Source organism: Scyliorhinus canicula, chromosome 2, assembly GCF_902713615.1.
Source record: "Scyliorhinus canicula chromosome 2, sScyCan1.1, whole genome shotgun sequence".
In the NCBI taxonomy this organism is placed as follows: domain Eukaryota; kingdom Metazoa; phylum Chordata; class Chondrichthyes; order Carcharhiniformes; family Scyliorhinidae; genus Scyliorhinus; species Scyliorhinus canicula.
Genome location: NC_052147.1, coordinates 216,719,588 through 216,739,814, shown reverse-complemented (window position 1 = coordinate 216,739,814; position 20,227 = coordinate 216,719,588).

Below are 20,227 nucleotides of genomic sequence, written 5' to 3'. Positions count from 1 at the left end.
TTGCATGATTAGGGATGAGATTTTGTCGGAGAGTTGATTCCCCGACATTGCAGTGGTTTCCAGCACAAACGGGCAGGATGGCCTCCATAATATTGGCAGGAGGAGGCAATTAAGAGCTGGCAGGTGGGGGAGGCAGCAATTAAGGATGTTGGGTGGGTGGAAATAGTGATATACAAAGAACAAAGAACAAAGAAAAGTACAGCACAGGAGCAGGCCCTTCGATCCTCCAAGCCTGCGCCGGCCATGCTGCCCGTCTAAACTAAAATCTTCTGCACTTTCGTGGTCCGTATCCCTCTATTCCCATCCTATTCATGTATTTGTCAAGATGCCCCTTAAATGTCACTATCGTCCCTGCTTCCACCACCTCCTCCAGCAGCGAGTTCCAGACACCCACTTCCCTCTGTGTAAAAAACTTGCCTCGTACATCTACTCTAAACCTTGCCCCTCGCACCTTAAACCTATGCCTCCTAGTAATTGACCCCTCTACCCTGGGGAAAAGCCTCTGACTTTTCATGAATGTGAGGTTGGAAGTTCATCTCATGATGAAATGTCCCAAGATATCACAAGATAATTCTGAATGACTGAGTCCATTCGGCTTATTCAAATTGAAATATCTAGAAATACGCCACAGGTCACACAATGGCAACATTCAGTCTGTATCTTGAGTGATTCTCGAATTTCATCTCCACAACTCGTTCCAGGAGTCCATTCCACAAACTGATCACTCCTCGTGTGAAGAGGTGAAGAGAAAATTCCTAATATTGGGACCAAATCCGCTTCATAAATAGGAAGAGAGGCAGACGGGCCTCAAAAATACTGCTGTGGCCAATTTTCTGCTTTCTGACTCTGTTGCTGGCCCTTGCCATTTTAGTGGAGGTAGGTTCAAGGTCAATTAATGAAGGATGATCAGAATTTTTTAGTCAGCCTCCAGTTTCCTGTACCAATAGGGGTCAGTTCAGGTATTTGAGGGTTGTGTCCCCTGTGGCAGGCAAGTACTCCAAGAAGGCCTAGAGGTCCTCTCTGCATGTCTGAATGCAGCAGCAGCCACATGCTGTCCCGTACAGTAAATGCCTGGCAACTGAATCTATTTTTTAATTAAAGGTTTGAAAAGGTTTACAGAGAAAGCACCTCCATTATGAAGCATCCTCTCTGTTACTTACCTTCCAATGCTGCCTGCTGCTCCTCTCCTGCTGGAAGGTCATGATCGGTCCCTCAAGTTTTAAGAACTTGCGCACTACTCAGGGAACTGACATCTTTGCCAATTAAGGGGGCTCCTCCATGAAAATCCCAGTGAGTGTCTGTTGCCCCCTGGCGGTAGTCAGGACCCGAAAACAGTCCTAACTTCTGTTTCCAGCTCCCATGGGAAAAATCCAGCCTCTGGTACTTTTCCTTCTCACGCAATTTAATTTATGGTAATGCAGCCAGAATTTGCTCAGAAATTCTCCTCGTTACTTCTGATGGCACCCATGGAGATAGTGGTCACCCATTTGGTGGCTCCTGCTCGAAGTGGATTTTTTAGAATTGTGTGTTGTTTGATGGCAAAAGGTATGCGTGCAGAGCGAATGTGATACTCCTCTGGTGGGACTAGTTTATGGCTCATTGGACGAGTAGTGCAACGAGGAAGAAAGTTGTTGTGGTGCGACACAGGAGAAGATGGCAGACATCAGGGGGGCAGTGCTGCCTGCCCAGTGGTCTATGGAGTAGCTGGTCGAATTCCTCAGTGGCAGGTTTCAGTAGTAGAGGAAGGAGGCCTCAGAGGACTTGGCTAAGGTGGTGGATCCGCTTCGGCGCCGATTGAGAGGCTGGAGCAAAGGCAGGAGGCTCAGGGCCTGGCAATCCAAAAGGTGGAGGGGTGGGTGGAGAGTATGAGGATCGGTTGACCTCACTGGAGGCGGAGATGGGGACAGTGATGAGTAGCCAGAAAAGGCTGAAGGAGAAGCTGGAGAAACTCGAAAACCGCCCCAGGAGGCAAAATCTGTGATTGTGGGGATTCCCGAAGACAATGGTGCAGCGGCCGCCAGGTGTGTGGCAAGCATGTTGGAGAAGCTGATGGGGGAGGGTGCCTTTGGCCAGCTTCTCGGGATGAACCGAGGGCATAGGGTGCTGAGGTGGAGGCCGTAGGTGGGGGATCCGCCAAGGGTGATAGTGGTGAGGCTGCATCGGTTCCTTGATATGGAGAAAATTTCAGAAGGGTGAGCCAGACCAAGAACTGTACCTGGGAGGAGAGTGTGCTGCGGATTTACCAGGGCCTGGGAGCGGAGTTTGCCAAGTGGAGAGCCGGTTATAACTGGATTTAGGCCACCCTCTACAACAGGGGTGGGCAAAATACGGCCCGCGGGCCGCATGCGGCCCGCCAAAGGTCTTTATGCGGCCCACCAAGTCATAAAAAAAATAAAAAAATTTTTAATAATTTTTTTTTTAAGGTTAATGGGGGGGGGGGGGGGGGGCTGTTGGGTTACTTACTGGTATAGGGTGGATACGTTGACTTGAGTAGGGTGATCATTGCTCGGCACAACATCGAAGGCCGAAGGGCCTGTTCTGTGCTGTACTGTTCTATGTTCTATGTTCTATATGAGGCGCCCAGAATCATAACCGGGTGAAGTAATTATTTTACTTAATATACTATGCGGCCCTTTAAAATTGTGAATTTCTGAATGTGGCCCTTGCACGGAAAAGTTTGCCCACCCCTGCTCTACAAGAATGGGGTGAAGTTCAGGGTTCTGTACCCCACCAGAAGCAAGAGTTTTATTGACTCGCCAGAGGAGGCCATGGACTTAATGAGGGATAATGGACTCAGAGGAGTGTGAGTACATTGAACTTTGTAGTGGAGTTTTGTGCAAAATGTGGCGCACATCGGGTGGGAGGATTGGGGTAGGTTGCAATGGGGGGAGGGGTCATGGTAAGTGTACCTTTTGTTTTTCTTTTCTGTTGGCTGTTTGGAGGAATGGGGGTTGAGGGATGAATTGGGAGGATAAGGGGTGGTCAGAGGCCTCAGGCGGGGGCCATCATACTAGACGGTGGGGCTACTTAACGGGAATGATGTGGGGGGGTTGTCAGGACGAGGGTATGGGGGTGTGGCAATGGGTTAGTTCATTGTTTGGTTATGGGGGTGGGGGACAGCATTGCTGATATGAGTGTGGTTGGTGTGACGCAGTTGGTAAGGATGGATGGCAGCGGACATCTTCGGATGAGCCTGGAAAAGTGCGTGACGTGGATCGGGGGAGTTGGCTAAAGAAGGGTTATGGTTGATTGGCTGGAGGAGTTGGGGGAGGGGAATGGGGAGTCACCCAACCAGGCTGGTTACTTGGAATGTGTGAGGGTTGAGTGGGCCGGTTAAGTGGTCGCTTGTTCTCGCGCACTTGAGGAGTTTGAAGGTGGACGCTGTGTTCTTGTAGGAGATACAGCTGAAGTTGGGAGATAAGCCTAGGGTGAGGATGGGATGGGTGGGGCAGGTGTTTTACTCAGGTTTGAACATGAAGATGAGCAGGGTGGTGGTATTGGTTAATAAGAGGGTGGCTTTCGAGGTGGGTAGTATTGTTGCCGACCCGGGAAGTTGGTGTGTGATGGTCAGTGGGAAGCTGGAGGGGCTGACTGTGTTCCTGGTGAATGTTTATGCCCCAAATTGGGTTGATGTGGCCATTATGAGGAGGGTGCTGGGGAAGATCTCAGATCTGAACGCGCATCAGTTGAAAATGGGGGGCAGATTTCAACAAGGTTCTGGATCCGAGGATAGACTAGTTGTGTCCCCGGTCGCCAAAGGTTTTGCCGGTGGCTCAGGACTTGAATGGGTTCATGGGGGGCCGAGGGCGAAGGAGTTCTTGTGCCTCTCACATGTGCACCGGGTTTACTCTAGGATCGAACTTTTTCATGATGGACAAGGCACTGCTGGCAGGAGTGGCCTTCTTGGAGTATTCGGTGGCCGTGGTTTCTCACCACACATCATATTGGGGGTGGCACAGGGGAAGACTCAACGGATGCAATGGAGGCTGGAGATGAGGGTGTTGGCAGATGAGGGAGTGTGCGAGAGGGTGAGGGCCGCCATTTGAGGGTATGTGGAATGGAATGACATGGGGAGGTCTCAGCCTCCACCTTGTGGAAGGCACTTAAAGTAGTAGTGGACAAATTTATCTCAATCCGGGCGCATAGGGACAGAATGGAGCGAGAGGAGAGAGCAAGGCTGGTAAATGAGATTTTGAGGGTGGATCTGAGGTACTCGGTTGTGCCAGAGGAGGGGTTATTAAAGGAGAGGCAGAGGCTCCAGGGGGAGTTTGGGTTGGTGTCCACGGGGAAGGTGGTATGGTAATTGTGGAGGGTCAGAGGAGCAGTGTACGAGTGTGGGAAAAGGCGAGTAGGATATTTGCACACCAACTGAGGAAGCAGAATACGATGAGGGAGATTGGGTGAGTGAGGGATGAGAGGGGCAAGGTGGTGTCAGACCCAGAAGAGGTGAATGGGGTATTTGATGCCTTCTACAGAAGTCTGTATGAGTCAGAGCCTCCACTTGGGGAGGAGGGTCTGAGGTGGCTCTTGGACAGGTCGGTGTTCCTGGGGTGGAGGAGGGGAGGGTGCAGCAATTGGGGGCCCTAATTGGGCTGAGAGAGGTGATAGACGACACTGGATCGGTGGAGACAGGGAAGGCCCCGAAGCTGATGGGTTCCCAGCGGACCTTTATAAGAAGTTTGATGTGGAGTTGGGCCCTTTGCTAGTGGGGATATAGAATGAGGCGAGGGATAGCGAGGAGCCCCCCCCCCCCCCCCCCCCCCGGAATATTGTCACTGGCATCCATTTTTCTGATTTTGAAGAAAGATAAGGACCTGGAGCAGTGTGGGACATACCACCCAATATCACTGCTTAATGTGGACACGAGCATCACACATTGTGGATTGTGTGCCGGGGGTTATAGGGGAGCACCAGACGGGATTTGTGAAGGGGCGGCAGTTGTCGGTCAATGTGTGTAGGCTGTTTAATGTCATAATGATGCCCTCGGAAGGGGAAAAAGGTAGAAGTGGTGGTGGCAATGGACGTGGAGAAAGCTTTTGATCAGGTGGATGAGTGGATCTTTTGGAAGTGCTGAGACGATTCAGGTTTGGTCAGGAGTTCATGGATTGAGTTTGGCTGCTGTACAGGGCACTGATGGCTAATGTAAGGATGAATATCATGAGCTCGGGGTACTTTGGGCTGCATCGGTGGACGAGGAAGCGATGCCCGCTCTCCCTGTTGCTTTTTGCTTTGGCTGTAGAGCTGCTAGCAATGGCACTTAGGGCGTCAAGGGGTAGAAAAGGGATTGTGTGAGGTGGGGCTGAGCACAGAGCCTTCTTGTATACGGATGATCTTTTGTTATAGATCTCGGACCTGGTGGGCAGCTATGAAAGGATCATGGAGATCCTGAGGGAATTTGGCCGGTTCTTGGGATGTAAATTGAACATGGGGAGAATGCTGGAGAGGAATCCAGGTGGCGTGGAGCTGGGCACAGTTGCACGTCTGGCGGAGGGAAAGAAGGCAGATTTTAAGAGGTGGGGTCTGTTGTCGCTGTCACTAGTTGGACAGTTGCAGATGGTTAAATGACGGTTCTGCCCAGCTTTTTGTTTGATTTCCAGAATCTCCCCATTCTGAAATCTCCCTTTGTGTACCCGAACAGGCGCCGGAATGTGGCTTTTCACAGTAACTTCATTGCAGTGTTAATGTTAGCCTACTTGTGACAATAGAAGATTATTTATTTATTTATTTGTTCTCTAGTCCTTTTTCAGTAGGGTGATTGGAATGATTTTGGGGTCTGTGTGGGTTGGGAAGACCCCAAGCTTTTGGAGAGGGGACAAGGTGGGGGGGGGGGGGGGGGGGGGGGGGGGGTGGCTGGCTGGTTTTGCCGAATTTGATGAACTAATTTTGGGTGGCAAATATCGCAATGGTCAAGAAATAGACAGTGGAGGAGGGGTCGGTGAAGAGATGGATGGAGTCAGCATCACGAAGGGGAACCAGCTAGAGGGTACTTTTGTTGGCGCCCCTTCCATTCTCACTGGTGGTCTCAGCTTTGCTGGTTTGGAACACTTTAGGTCAGAGGCCATGTCGTTGTGGGCGCCGATATGTGACAATCACAGGTTTGTGCGGGCAGGTCTGGATGCGAGATTCTGGGGATGGTGGCAGGTGGGGATAGAGTACTTTCGGGACTTGTTTATAGGGGACAGGATTGCAGGCCTGGAAGAGTTGGAGGAAATGTATGAGTTGCCGAAAGGGCATGGTTTCAGATACCTGCAGGTGAGGGATTTTGTGAGGAGAGAGGTGCTGTTCTGCCCTGGGCTGCCGCCTCCGGTGCTGCAAAACAAGCTGTTGTTGGAGGATGATATTGGGGAGGGGAGAGTGTCAGAGAGGGTTAAACGCAACTGGGAAGGAAAGTTTAATAATAATCTTTATTAATGTCACTCCTAGGCTTACATTTACACTGCAATGAAGTTACTGTGAAAATCCCCTTGTTGCCACAGCCCGGCGCCTGTTCAGGTACACTGAGGGAGAATTCAGAGTGTCCAATTAACCTAACAGCCCATCTTTCGGGACTTGTGGGAGGAAACCTGAGCACCTGGAGGAAACTCACGCAGGCACAGTGAGAACGTGCCGACTCCACACAGACAGTGACCCAAGCCGGTAGTCGAACCCGATCCTTGGCCCTGTGAAGCAACAGTGCAAACCACTATATGGGAAGGTGAGGGGCGGGATGTGGAAGGAAGCCCTGCATCTACGTCGTGCAAGGTTAAGCCTCATCCGGTTTAAGGTGGTGTATAGGGCCCACATAACAGTTGCAGTATGAGTCGGTTCCTTGTGGGGGCAGAGGGTAGGTGTGGATGGTGTGCGGTGGCTGGGGGGGGAGGGTGGTGGGAATCATGTCCACATGTTCCAGGCGTGTCCAAAGCTGAGGGGCTTCTGGCAGGGGTTCTTGGATGTCATGTACGAGATTCTGGATGTAGGGGTGGTGCCAAGTCCGGAGGTGGCAATGTTTAAATAAAGCCTCAATTACACTCTACTCTCGTCTCATCGTCATTGATAGTGCATCAATTTATTACGCAGAGAATTTAAAACAATGGATCTCCGCATCGCCTGTACCCCTGCAGCTGCACCCTCAAGCAGACAACGCCAAGTGGGCTTTCGCACATTGGTTAGCTTGCTTCGAGGCATACATCAGATCTGCGACTGAACCACCCTCAGAGGCACAGAAGCTCCAGATCCTTTACACGCAGCAGAGCTCCGACATCTTTCCCCTCATCCGGGACATGCCAACCTACGCTGAGGCCAATGGCGCTACTGAAGGAGAACTACGCTCAGCAGACCAACAAAATCTACACCAGGCACATCCTCTCAACGTGCCATCAACTCACTGGTGAGTCTGTGGAACATTTCTGGCATGCCCTGCATGCCCTGGCAAGGGACTGCGATTGTCAGGCCGTTTCGGCCGTTGAACATTCTGAGCTTCTAATTCGAGATGTGTTCGTCACCGGCATAGGGTCAGCTTACATCCACCAGCGCCTCCTAGAAGGGGCTACCCTCGACCTCGCGGCGACCAAGAAGCTAGCGATCCCACTCACGGTCGCCTCCCGCAATGTACAGGCATATGCCTCCGACCGCTCGGCCCTGTGCATCGTGGACCCCGCTGGCGAACACCCCATCATGGACCCCACCAGCGGCTTCCCCCAGCCAACCCCAGGCCTGCGCCGCACGTCAGCCAACCAACCCCGGGGGATCCAAGTGCTACTTCTGTGGACAGACAAAACACCCCTGGCAGCGTTGCCCGGTGTGGAGCGCGCTCCGCAAGGCCTGTGGAAAGAAAGGACATTTCACTGCTGTGTGCCAGGCCCATTCCATTGCCGCTATTGTCCCTGCACCCCCACATGCGTTCCGTGAGCGCCGCCAGCTTCCTCGCCTCAGACCACGTGCGGCACGTGGGCACCGCCATCTTGCTTGCCATCTTGCTCACCTCACAACATGTGCGGCCAGTGGGCGCTGCCATCTTGCCCCACTCACGATACTTGCGGCCTGTGGGCACCGCCATCTTTAACGCTGCCCGCCATGTGCGCCATGTGGGTGCCGCCATCTTCCCCGCCTCAGAACCCTGTTCGTCGGGCACCTCATCTGGCCGATCATCGCCTGCAGCCTCCGCCGATCAGCCCAAACACGCCACCATTATGATCAACCAGTCCCGACCGCACAACCTCACGACCGCGTCGACGGCAGTACAGATCGACGGGCACGAGGCATCCTGCCTTCTGGACTCTGGGAGCACTGAGAGTTTTATCCACCCCAATACGGTATGGCACTGCTCCGTCGCGGTAGACCCCATTAACCAAAGAAATCACCCTGGCCTCCGGATCCCATTCCGTGGCGATCCGGGGTACTGTACCGCCACCCTCACCATCCAGGGTGTAGAGTTCAGTGGCTTCCGACTCTACATCTTCCCCAACCTCTGCGCTGCCTTGCTACTCGGCCTGGACTTCCAGTGCAACCTCCAGAGCCTTACCCTGAAATTTGGCGGGCCCCTACCACCCCTCATTGTCTGCGGCCTCATGACCCTTAAGGTCGACCCGCCTTCCCTATTTGCAAACCTCACCTTGGATTACAAACCCATCGCCACCAGGAGCAGACGGTATAGCGCCCAGGTCAGGACCTTCATCAGGTCTGAGGTCCAACGGCTGCTGCAGGAAGGCATCATCGAGGCCAGCAACAGCCCCTGGAGAGCCCAAGTGGAAGTTATGAAAACTGGGAAGAAAAACAGGATGGTGGTTGAATACAGTCAGACCATCAATCGGTACAAGCAGCTCGACGTGTACCCCCTTCCCACGCATATCTGATATGGTCAATCAGATTGCGCAATACTGGGTTTTCTCGACAGTGGACCAGAAATCTGCCTACTACCAGCTCCCCATCCACAAGGCCGGACCACCCCAACACTGCGTTTGAAGCGAACGGCCGCCTTTACCACTTCCGTAGTGTCCCATTTGGTGTCACTAACGGGGTCTCGGTTTTCCAACGGGAGATGGAACGAATAGTTGACCGGTACGGACTGCGGGCCACTTTCCCATACCTGGATTGTGGTGAATGTTATTCACACTATATATAGTTGCCAATATCACTCCATGTATGTATGTTCGTTATCTACCCATTGTAAGTGCAGTTGCACTATCCGACCACCAGGGGGAGTCACTCTGGGAGTACGCGAGAGTTTGTACTGGGCTCCTCCCTTGGCTCCACCCAGGACTCCTCCCCCTGGGACCGATGTATAAAGATCAGTGTCTTAGAGGCAGCCTGCCAGTTCACCTGAAGTTCAACGACGAATAGGCTGGCTCTATTGTAAGTGTATTAAAGCCTCTGTTCAGGTCCAACTACAGGTGTTCGCTGAATTGATGGTTCCATCAATTTAATACACTTAAGAAGCTGCCGAAGTAAAGCATGGAATCCGCTCTAAAACCAGGCCGTCTAGAACTCGATCCGCAGGATGCAGAGGCGAAAGAAACCTTCTGCCACTGGCTGAAATGTTTTAAGGCCTACCTGGCCAAAATCAGCACCGCTGAAACTAAGGAGGAACAAAAGCTCAGCCTACTGTAAGCGAAGGTAAGCCACAGAATTTCGACACAATTAAATCCACCCGATTCCTACACCGCTGCGCTGGCGATTTTGGACAAAATGTATATCAGGCCCATGAACGAGGTCTTTGCCCGCCATGTGTTCACGACTCGCCGACAACGGGCTACTGAAATTTTAGCTGAATATGCACGCGAGTTGAACAATCTCTCAAATGACTGCAATTACCAGGCCGTAACCGCGGCCGAACATAGGGAGCTTGCTGTGTGGGATGTTTTTGTAGCGGGCCTTCGATCTAGCTATGTACGCCAGAGACTATTAGAAAATGGGGCCCAGGGCTTAGAGACTACCGTAGAAACTGCTATCACGGTGGAAGTTTCCTTCCGCAGCCTCAACTCGTTTCCCGCAGACCCCACTAACCCCGCATGGGCCCCCGACCTGAGGACCCCCCAAGCCTGTGCCGCAAGGCCCCCCAGCTATCGCGCTGTCACAGCCAGTCCTACTGTCCCAGTCAACTACTCAAACTATCCAGCTGCTCCAGCTAATTACTCAGCTCCCCCAGCCAGCTACTCAGCTCGCCAAACCAGTTATTCAACTGCTCCAGCCTGCCACTTCTGTGGACAAAGCCAGCACCCGCGGCAGCACTGCTCAGCCCGATCCGCGACCTGCAGCAGCTGCGGGAAGAAAGGCCACTATGCTAAAGTGTGCCTCGGCAGAAGGGCCCCAGCCCTCAACACCCCAACAGTCCAAAAACATTGCCCCCAGCACCAGCAGGCCCGCGGGACTCGAAACGCTGCGGCCTATTCTTAGGCTCCGCCCCCTCCCACCACGTGCGATCCATGGGGGCCGCCATCTTGGCAAACATCCACCATGCGGCCGGCCACGTGCGATTCATGGGGTCCACCATCTTGGATGCCATCTTCATCACCACCCTCCACGTGCGATCCACGGGCCCTAGCTGCATCCCCAGACTCAAACAGCTCATCGGAGAAGTACGACCTCCCCGGGCAGTCACCACATGGCCCACAACTCAGCGCAATGTTCCTGCAGCAAGCTCGCCACAACACAGCGGCATCTACTCGACAAGTCGCTCGATCGGAAGAATTCGACTCCCCTGGGCACTCACCACGCGGCCCGCAACTCAACACGGTCACCCTCGACCAATCTCGCCCCAAGCATCTGAGAAATTCGATGACGGAGGTCCAGATCAACGGGTACAACACGTTGTGCCTCTTCGACTCCGGGAGCACAGAGAGCTTCATACACCCAGAGCTGGTAAGACGCTGTTCCCTCCCTATTTATCCCATCAACCAAACTATCGCCCTCGCTTCGGGCTCCCATTCCATCCAAATCCAAAGCCGCACTACAGCAATGCTAACGATTCGAGGCGCTAGCTATTCCAAATTTAAACTGTATGTCTTGCCTGACCTCTGCGCACCACTCCTCTTAGGCTTGGATTTCCAATGTAATCTCAAGAGTCTCACCCTCAGCTTCGGCGGGCCCCTGCCCCCACTCACTATCTGCAGCCTCTCCACGGTGCGCACCGCCCCTCCTCCTCTCTTCGCCAACCTCACCACGGATTGCAAACCGGTAGCCACACGCATCAGGCGGTACAGCCTGCAGGATAGGGTATTTATCAGAATGGAGGTCCGAAGGCTGCTCAGTGAGGGGATCATAGAGGCCAGTAACAGTCCCTGGAGAGCTCAGGTGGTGGTCGTCAAGACCGGGGAAAAATTCCGCATGGTCGTCGATTATAGCCAGACCATCAATCGCTTTACGCTCCTAGGCGCGTATCCCCTCCCCAGAATCGCAGACATGGTAAACCAGATCGCCCAATATCGGGTATTTTCCACGGTGGATCTGAAGTCTGCATACCACCAGCTCCCAATCCGCCCAGAGGACCGCCACTACACGGCGTTCGAGGCCGATGGCTGCCTCTTCCATTTCCTCCGTGTTCCCTTCGGCGTCACTAACGGGGTTTTGGTGATCCAACGAGCGATGGACCGAATGGTAGACCAGTACGGGCTGCGGGCCACGTTTCCGTATCTGGATAATGTTACCATCTGCGGCCATGACCAGCAGGACCACGACGCCAACCTTCACTGTTTTCTCCAGACGGCCCAAAAATTAAACCTTACATATAACAAGGAGAAATGCGTGTTCCGCACAAACAGACTACCATCCTCGGCTACGTCGTGGGGAACGGAGTCCTGGGCCCAGACCCGGACCACATGCCTCTTAGAACTCCCCCTCCCCCATGGCCCCAAGGCCCTCAAACCGTGCTTGGGGCTCTTTTCGTACTACGCCCAGTGGGTCCCCCAGTATGCGGACAAAGCCCGTCCACTCTTCAAGGCCACACTATTTCCCCTGTCTGCTGAGGCGCGCCAAGCCTTCAGCTGCATCAGGGACGGCATCGCCAAAGCAGCCATGGGGGCGATGGATGAATCCACTCCCTTTCAGGTTGAGAGCGACGCCTCAGAGGTAGCGCTAGCAGCCACTTTAAACCAAGCAGGGCGGCCCGTTGCATTTTTCTCCCGTACCCTATCCGCTTCAGAACTCCGAGACTCCTCAGTCGAGAAGGAAGCACAAGCCATCGTGGAGGCTGTCCGACACTGGAGGCACTACCTCGCAGGTAAGAGGTTCACCCTCATTACCGACCAACGGTCGGTCGCCTTCATGCTCGATAACTCGCAAAGGGGCAAAATTAAAAATGACAACATTCTTTGGTGGAGGATTGAACTCTCCACCAAATTACGATATCAAATATCGACCGGGGAAGCTCAACGAGCCCTTGGATGCCCTATCCCGCGGGACATGCGCCAGCGCGCAAATCAGCCGCCTAAAAGCCATCCACGACGACCTCTGCCACCCGGGGTCACCCGGCTCACCCACTACATCAGAGCCCGAAACCTGGCTTTCTCCAACGAGGAGGTAAAAGCGGTCACCAGGGACTGCTCGATCTATGCGGAGTGCAAACCGCACTTCTATACACCAGATAGGGCCCACCTGGTCAAGGCTTCTAGACCCTTTGAACGCCTTGCGATCGATTTCGAAGGGCCACTCCCCTCCACTAACAAAAACATTTACTTCCTTAACATTATTGACGAGTTCTCCCGATTCCTCTTCGCCATCCCATGCCCCGATATGACCTCCCACACAGTCATTAGGGCCCTGCATAGTGTCTTCACCCTGTTCGGTTTCCCCAGCTAAGTGCACAGCGACCGGGGTGCGTCCTTTATGAGTGATGAGCTGCGTCAGTACCTGCTCGACAAGGGCATCGCCTCGAGCAGGACTACCAGTTACAACCCCAGGGGGAACGGACAGGTGGAGAGGGAGAACGCGACGGTCTGGAAGACCGTCCTACTGACCCTCAGGTCCAGGAAGCTCCAAGTTTCCCAATGGCAGGAAGTCCCCCCTGACGCGCTCCACGCAATTAGATCCCTCCTGTGTACAGCTACCAACCAAACCCCCCACGAGCGGCTCTTCATTTTTTCTAGGGGCACTACCACAGGGGTCTCACTTCCGGCGTGGCTGAGGACGCCAGGCCCGGTTCTCCTAAGGAAGCACGTCAGGGCGCACAAGACCGACCCCATTGTTGAAAAGGTGCGCCTGCTTCATTCCAACCCACAGTACGCATTTGTTGAGTTCCTGGACGGTTGCCAGGACACAGTATCCCTCCGGGACCTGGCACCCGCTGGATCCAGCCCCCCATCTACCCCCACCGAGGAACTCCTTTCCCCATTCCCTATGCGGCCGCCCCCTTGCGCCCCCGATTCTGCGAGCTCACTCCACCAGTCCCGAGCTCCAGCACCAGCCCGCCCCCCGCGCCCCCAGTCTCCATTCGACCAGGAGGTGTATGAGGCTGGACAAGACTCGCCCCGGAGCCGGCAACCATACCCCAGACCTCGACGCCCGCCCAGCCACCGCAAGAGGCTGCAGCCCCGGTGCTCCGCAGGTCAAAACGGACAATTCGTACACCGGACAGACTGACTCTTTGAGCCATCACCCCCACCGGACTTGATTTTTTAACAGGGGGTGAATGTGGTGAATGTGATTCACACTATATATAGTTGCCAATATCACTCCATATATATCTGTTTGTTATCTACCCATTGTAAGTGCAGTTGCACTATCCGACCACCAAGGGGAGTCGCTCTGGGAGTACGTGAGAGTTTGTACTGGGCTCCTCCCTTGGCTCCGCCCAGGACTCCTCCCCCTGGGATCTATGTATAAAGTTCAGTGCTTTAGAGCCAGCCTGCCAGTTCACCTGAAGTTCAACGATGAATAGGCTGGCTCTATTGTAAGTGTATTAAAGCCTCTGTTCAGATCCAACTACACGTGTTCGCTGAAATGATGGTTCCATCATGGATAACATCACCACCTGCGGCGACAACCAGCAGGACCACGACGCTAACCTTTCCAAATTTCTCCACACCACCAAACTCCTCAACCTAACCTACAACAAGGAGAAGTGCGTGTTCAGCACAAACCGATTAGCCATCCTTGGCTATGTGGTTCAAAATGGAGTCCTAGGGCCCGACCCCGATCGCATGCGCCCCCTCATGGAACTCCCACACCCCACTGCCCCAAGGCCCTCAAACGATGCCTGGGGTTCTTCTCATACTATACCCAGTGGGTCCCTAACTATGCGGACAAGGCCCGCCTACTCATCCACTCCACCGTTTTCCCACTGACGGCCAAGGCTCATCAGGCCTTCGACCATATCAAGGCCGACATCGCCAAGGCCGAGATGCACGCGGTCGACGAGACGCTCCCCTTTCAAGTCGAGAGCGATGCATCAGACGTCGCTCTGGCCGCCACCCTCAACCAGGCAGACAGACCTGTGGCACTCTTCTCCTGCACCCCCATGCCTCCGGAATTCGGCACTCCTCTGTCAAGAAGGGGGCCCAATCCATCGTAGAAGCTATGTGACATTGGAGGCATTACCTGGCCGGCAGGAGATTTACTCTCCTCACTGACCAATGGTCGGTTGCCTTCATGTTCAACAACACACAGCGGGGTAAGATCAAAAATGCTAAGTCCTTGAGGTGGAGGATCGAGCTCTCCACCTATAATTACAAGATTTAGTACCGCCCCGGTAAGCTCTACGAGCCCCCCGATGCCCTATCCCGAGGTAAATGTGCTAGCGCACAAGTGGACCGACTTCAGACGCTGCACGGCTATCTCTGTCACCCAGGGGTCACCCGTTTTTATCACTTCATAAAGGCCTGCAATCTGCCCTACTCCATTAAGGAAGTCAGAGACTGCCAGGTCTGCACGGGGTGTAAACTGCACTTCTACCGGCCAGACCGAGCGCACCTGGTGAAGGCCTCCCGTCCCTTTGAACGTCTCAGCGTGGATTTCAAAGGGCCCCTCCCCTCTACCGATCGAAACACGCACTTTCTTAACGTGGTCGACAAATATTCCAGATTCCCCTTCGCCGTCCCATGCCCCGACATGACGTCTGCCACGGTCATCAAAGCCCTCAACATCATCTTCGCTCTGTTTGGTTTCCCCGCCTATGTCCACAGCGACCGGGGATCCTCATTCATGAGCGATGAGCTGCGACAGTACCTGCTCAGCAGGGGCATTGCCTTGAGCAGGACGACCAGCTACAACCCCCGGGAAAACGGGCAGGTGGAGAGGGAGAATGGAACGGTCTGGAAAGCCGTCCAGCTCGCCGTATGGTCCAGGACTCTCCCGGCCTCCCGCTGGCAGGAGCTCCTCCCTGACATCCTCCACTCCATTCGGTCGTTCCTTTGCACGGCGACTACCAAAACTCCCCATGAACGTCTCTTTGCCTTCCCCAGGAAGTCCACCTCCGGGGTTTTGCTTCCAACATGGCTGGCAGCTCCAGGACCCATTCTCCTCCGCAAGCACATGCGGCGCCACAAGGCAGACCCATTGGGTACAGCTTCTTCATGTGAACCCAAAGTACGCCTACGTAGCGTACCCCGACGGCCGCCAAGACACGGTCTCCCTCAGGGACCTGGCACCAGCTGGGTCCCCACACCCCCCCCCCCCCCCCCGGCGCCACCCTCCCCCCCCCCCCCCCCCCCCCCCCAGCGCACCCCACCACAACCACTGCTCCAGGATGATCCGTCCTCTCCTTGGTCCCACCCGGGGATGAAGATGAGGTCGACACGCCCCCGGAGTCACCGATGACCGAACCGGCATCTGAATCATCACCGAGACTGCGGCGCTCGCAACGAAGGATCAAGGCGCCCGATCGTCTGAATTTATGAACTGTTCCTAAAATATTAAACGTCTACATGTAGATAGCATTCCACCACCCTCGCTGGACTCTTTTTTAACAGCGGGTGAATGTGGTAGTCACCACTGTTGTACTGTATGTACCGCAAATGAGGTGTATTATGGTAAGGCCCCTGTAGTACACGTACGGGGGTAGATCCCTGCTTGCTGGCTCTGCCCAGTAGGTGGAGTATAAATGTATGTGCTCACCGAGCTGCAGCCATTTCGGCAGCAGCTGCGGGAGGCTCCACATCTCTGCGTAATAAAGCCTCGATTATTCTCTACTCTCGTCCCATCGTAATTGATAGTGCATCACCCCCTTTACCACTTCCATATTTATTCTGTCTTTTATAACACCATAAGATTGTCTCCCAATCCCAGATGTGCCCTTTCCAGACTGAAGAGCTCAAGTTTCAACGTTTTCCTGAGACACTTATCACTGAGTATCAGTCACATTCCGCAGCATCTAATCCTTGGCTGTTGCCCTTGTGGTTCAGCAACCAGAGCTGAACACAAGATGGTGCTGATCAGAGCTTTGTACAGTTTAGTTTTAGTTTCCTCAGATACGTTCAATTATTTTCATTGTAGAGTTTAACATTGGTTTTGTTGTCTTTGCTCTGCATTTATTGGGCATGTTTCGTAAGGTCGACTAAGATTCCTAGGTCCTTTTCAGCTTTCTCCATAGTTATTTCTACACCATCTATTGACTACATGTATTCATCATTTTTCCTTCTATGGTCTAATGTCATTGGGCTCATTTGCATTAAATTGCATCTTCCATTGGTCTGACCACACATATTAGGTCCAACATAACAAGCAATTTTTGAGATGCTCCTCTAATATTACCATCCATTCTAACTTGGTGTTACCAGAATATTTGACAATTCCCCTACATTGGTTTTCTGAGTCAAATACATTTATGTATTTTAAAACAATATTGATCTAACAGTGAGACCTGACTCAATGGGCGAGATTCTCCCCTACCCGTCGGGATGGGTGGGGATGGGTGGTCCCGGCGGCAAGGAGTGGCGTGAATCACTCTGGCGTCAGGCCACCCGGAAGGTGCGAAATCCTCTGCACGTTCAGGGACTAGGCCAGCGCCGGTGTGGTTAGCGCTGCGCCAACCGGCGCAGAAGTGGCTTGGTGCCATGCCAACCGGTGCCGAAGGGCCTCCGCCGGCCGGCATGAGTTGGTGCATGTGCAGGAGTGCCATGTGTGCTGGAGTCATCCCAGCGCATGCGCAGGGGGGGTTCCTTCCCGCACCGGCAATGGCGGAGGTCCACAGCAGCCGGTTCGGAGGGAAAGAGTGCCCCCACGGCACAGGCCCGCCTGTGGATCGGTGGGCCCTGATTGCGGGCCAGGCGACCATGGGGCACCCCCCGGGGCCAGAACCCCCCCCCCCCGCGTCCCCCTGAGGATCCCGAAGACCGCCCGCAGAGCCAGGTCCCGCCGTTAAGTACCAGGTCTAATTTACGCCGGTGGGACCAGCCTAAAACGGGCAGCCGCTCGGCCCATCACGAGACGGAGAATTGCCGGAGGGGCTGCTGCCAGTGGCTGCCGACAGTCGCGGCGCAATTCTTGCCCCCGCCAAAACCCTGGCGCCGGAGAACTCGGCAGCCGGCGGGGGCAGGTATCACGCCGGCCCCCGCCGATTCTCTGGCCCGGAGGGGGGTTGGAGAATCCTGCCGATTTCCCCTCTCTCGATACATCTCCATAAGACCATAATACATAGGAGCAGAATTAGGCCACTTCGCCATCGAGTCTGCTCCGCCATTCAATCATGGCTGATATTTTTCTCATCCCCATTCTCCTACCTTCTCCCCATAAACCCTGATCCGCTTATTAATCAGCAACCTATCTATCTCTGTCTTAAAGACACTCAGTGAATTGGCCTCCACAGCCTTCTTTAATGCTCATCTTTTTTTCTGTTAGCTTTTTTATATATCAAATTCCTAAATTTATCATGAATCTCCACAGTTGTGTGAGTTTGATCACAGATTTTCATATGGAAATTTTGCCAAATGCTTTTTGAAAGATGTTGGATTCTTCCTCATGTTGATGGTTCAGCAAGGGGAATGATTGTTCTCCATTTAGGTTGGTGCATTTTCTTATGTGGTATTAAAGCAAATCTTCATTTGCAGATCAGGGGCGGCATTCTCCCCTACCCGGCGTGACGGAGGGTGCCGGAGTAGGGGAGTGGCGCCAACCACTCAGGGGTCGCGCCTCCCCAAAGGTGGGGAATTCTCCTCACCTTTGGGGCCAGCCCCGCGCCAGAGCGGTTTGCACCAGAAGACTGGCGCAAACACCCGGCGCCGTCGGTAGCGGGGCTGGCCGAAAGGCTTTCGCCGGTCGGCGCATGCGCCGGCAGTGACGTCAGCGGCAGCTGGCCGCTGACGTCACTGCCGGCGCATGCGCGATGTGGTTTTCCCTTCTGCCTCCGTCATGGTGGAGGCCGTGGCAGGCGCGGAAGAACATAGTGCACCCAGGGCACTGGCCCGGCCCCTGATCGGGGGGCTCCGATCGCGGGCCAGGCCACTGTGGGGGCACCCCCCGGGGTCCGTTCGCCCCCCCGCCCCCCCAGGACCCCGGGGGCCTGCTCGCGCCGCTGAGCCCGCCGTTCCAGAGGTGGTTTAAACCTCGGCGGCGGGAGAGGCCTCCCAGCGGCGGGACCTCGGCCCATCCGGGCCGGAGAATCGCCGCAGGGGCCTCTCCGATCGGCAGGGCGAGATTCCTGCCCCCGCCAATTCCCGGGTGGCGGAGAATCTCTGCCACGGTGGGGGCGGGATTTTAGGCGCCCCCAGGCGATTCTATTTCGCCCCCGGACTGGAATTTTCCAGCCATTGAGATTCTCTGTTCCCACTGGCAGCACATACCTGCCTGCGTTTGCCAATGACTGCATGGGGTGGCTTCAATGGGAAATCCCATTGACAAGTAGCGGGAAGAGAGAATCCCACCGCTAATGAATGGCATGGAACCAAAAACACATGGCTGGCAGAGCGGAAACTCCTGCCACTGATTGCAAACATTACATATTGGACGAGATTCTCCGGTCCCCCAGTGGCATGTTTGTCGGCAACGCGCTGTTTGCTGGTGGCGGGATTTTCTCTTCCCATCACTTAAAATGGGATTTCCCATTGAAGCCACCCCACGTCTCCAGGAAACTCGCGGGTGGGACTACGCTGCCGGCAGAAACATAGAATCCTAAGGGCTGGAGAATTCACTGTTGGAGGAGTAGGTAAAGTCACTGGCTTTGTGTCATTCTCACTTGTTTCCTCAAATGTAGAATCATAGCATTTACAGTGTAGAAGGAGGCCATTCAGCCCATCGAGTCTGCAGCAGCCCTTGGAGAAAGCACCCCACTTAAGCCCACACCTCCACCCCATCCCCACAACCCAGTAACCCTACCTTTTGGATACTAAGGGCAAATTAGAATGGCCAATCCACCTCACCTGCACATCTTTGGGCTGTGGGAGGATTTCCCATGCAGACACTGGGAAAACATGCAGACTCCGCGGAGGCAGTGACTCAAGCTGGGAATCGAAACCTGGGACCCTGGATCTGTGAAGCAACAGCACTAGCCAATGTGCTACTGTAATGACCTCTAATTACCATTATTGGTTGGCCAATTGGAGTATGAGCTCCCTCAATGATAGCTCATTAAGGGGGCCCATATAAGCACCTGTGTAGGCTTTGTGATCCAGTCTTAAGTTGACTGGAATGCTAGCAGCACTGTTGGAGCTGCTCGTGTATATAGTTATTGGCAATAAATATTGGTGTGGTGACGGGACTCCTGCCTCCTGTGGATTATTACAATGGCGACGAGACAAACAAAGAACTTTGTGGAGAGCAGCTGCCGCATTTGGAGGGTAAGCCTTGCTATTTCAAAAATGCCGTTTCTTGGGAGGTTAGATGCATTCGACCAGATTATTGAGCACTGGTCCCAGTATGTGGAGAGAATGTGTTACTTCTTCCGGGCCGATGATATAACTACGGACGAAAGGAAATAGGTAATCCTGCTGTCGGCATGCGGACCCTCCGCTTTCGCCATTATACGTAGTCTAACTTATCCCGATGCGCCGGACACGAAACCTTTCCAAGAATTAACGGAATTGGTGAAAGAGCACTACGACCCAAAACCACCCCTCATTTTGCGTAGGTACAGATTCTACACAGCGAAACGGGAAGACAGGGAGTCAGTCACGAATTTCTTGACCCGCCTGAGAAGGCTGGCGGAAAAATGTGAGTTCGGCCTGACGCTAAATGAAATGGTTCGAGACCAGTTAGTGTGTGGCATAAACGACCTCACAATACAGAAACGCCTGTTGGCGGAAATGAAGCTAGACTGCAGGCAGGCGTTACAGCTTGCACTGTCCCTAGAAAAGGCAGCAAGTGGGGCGCAGGAACTACAGGGCAC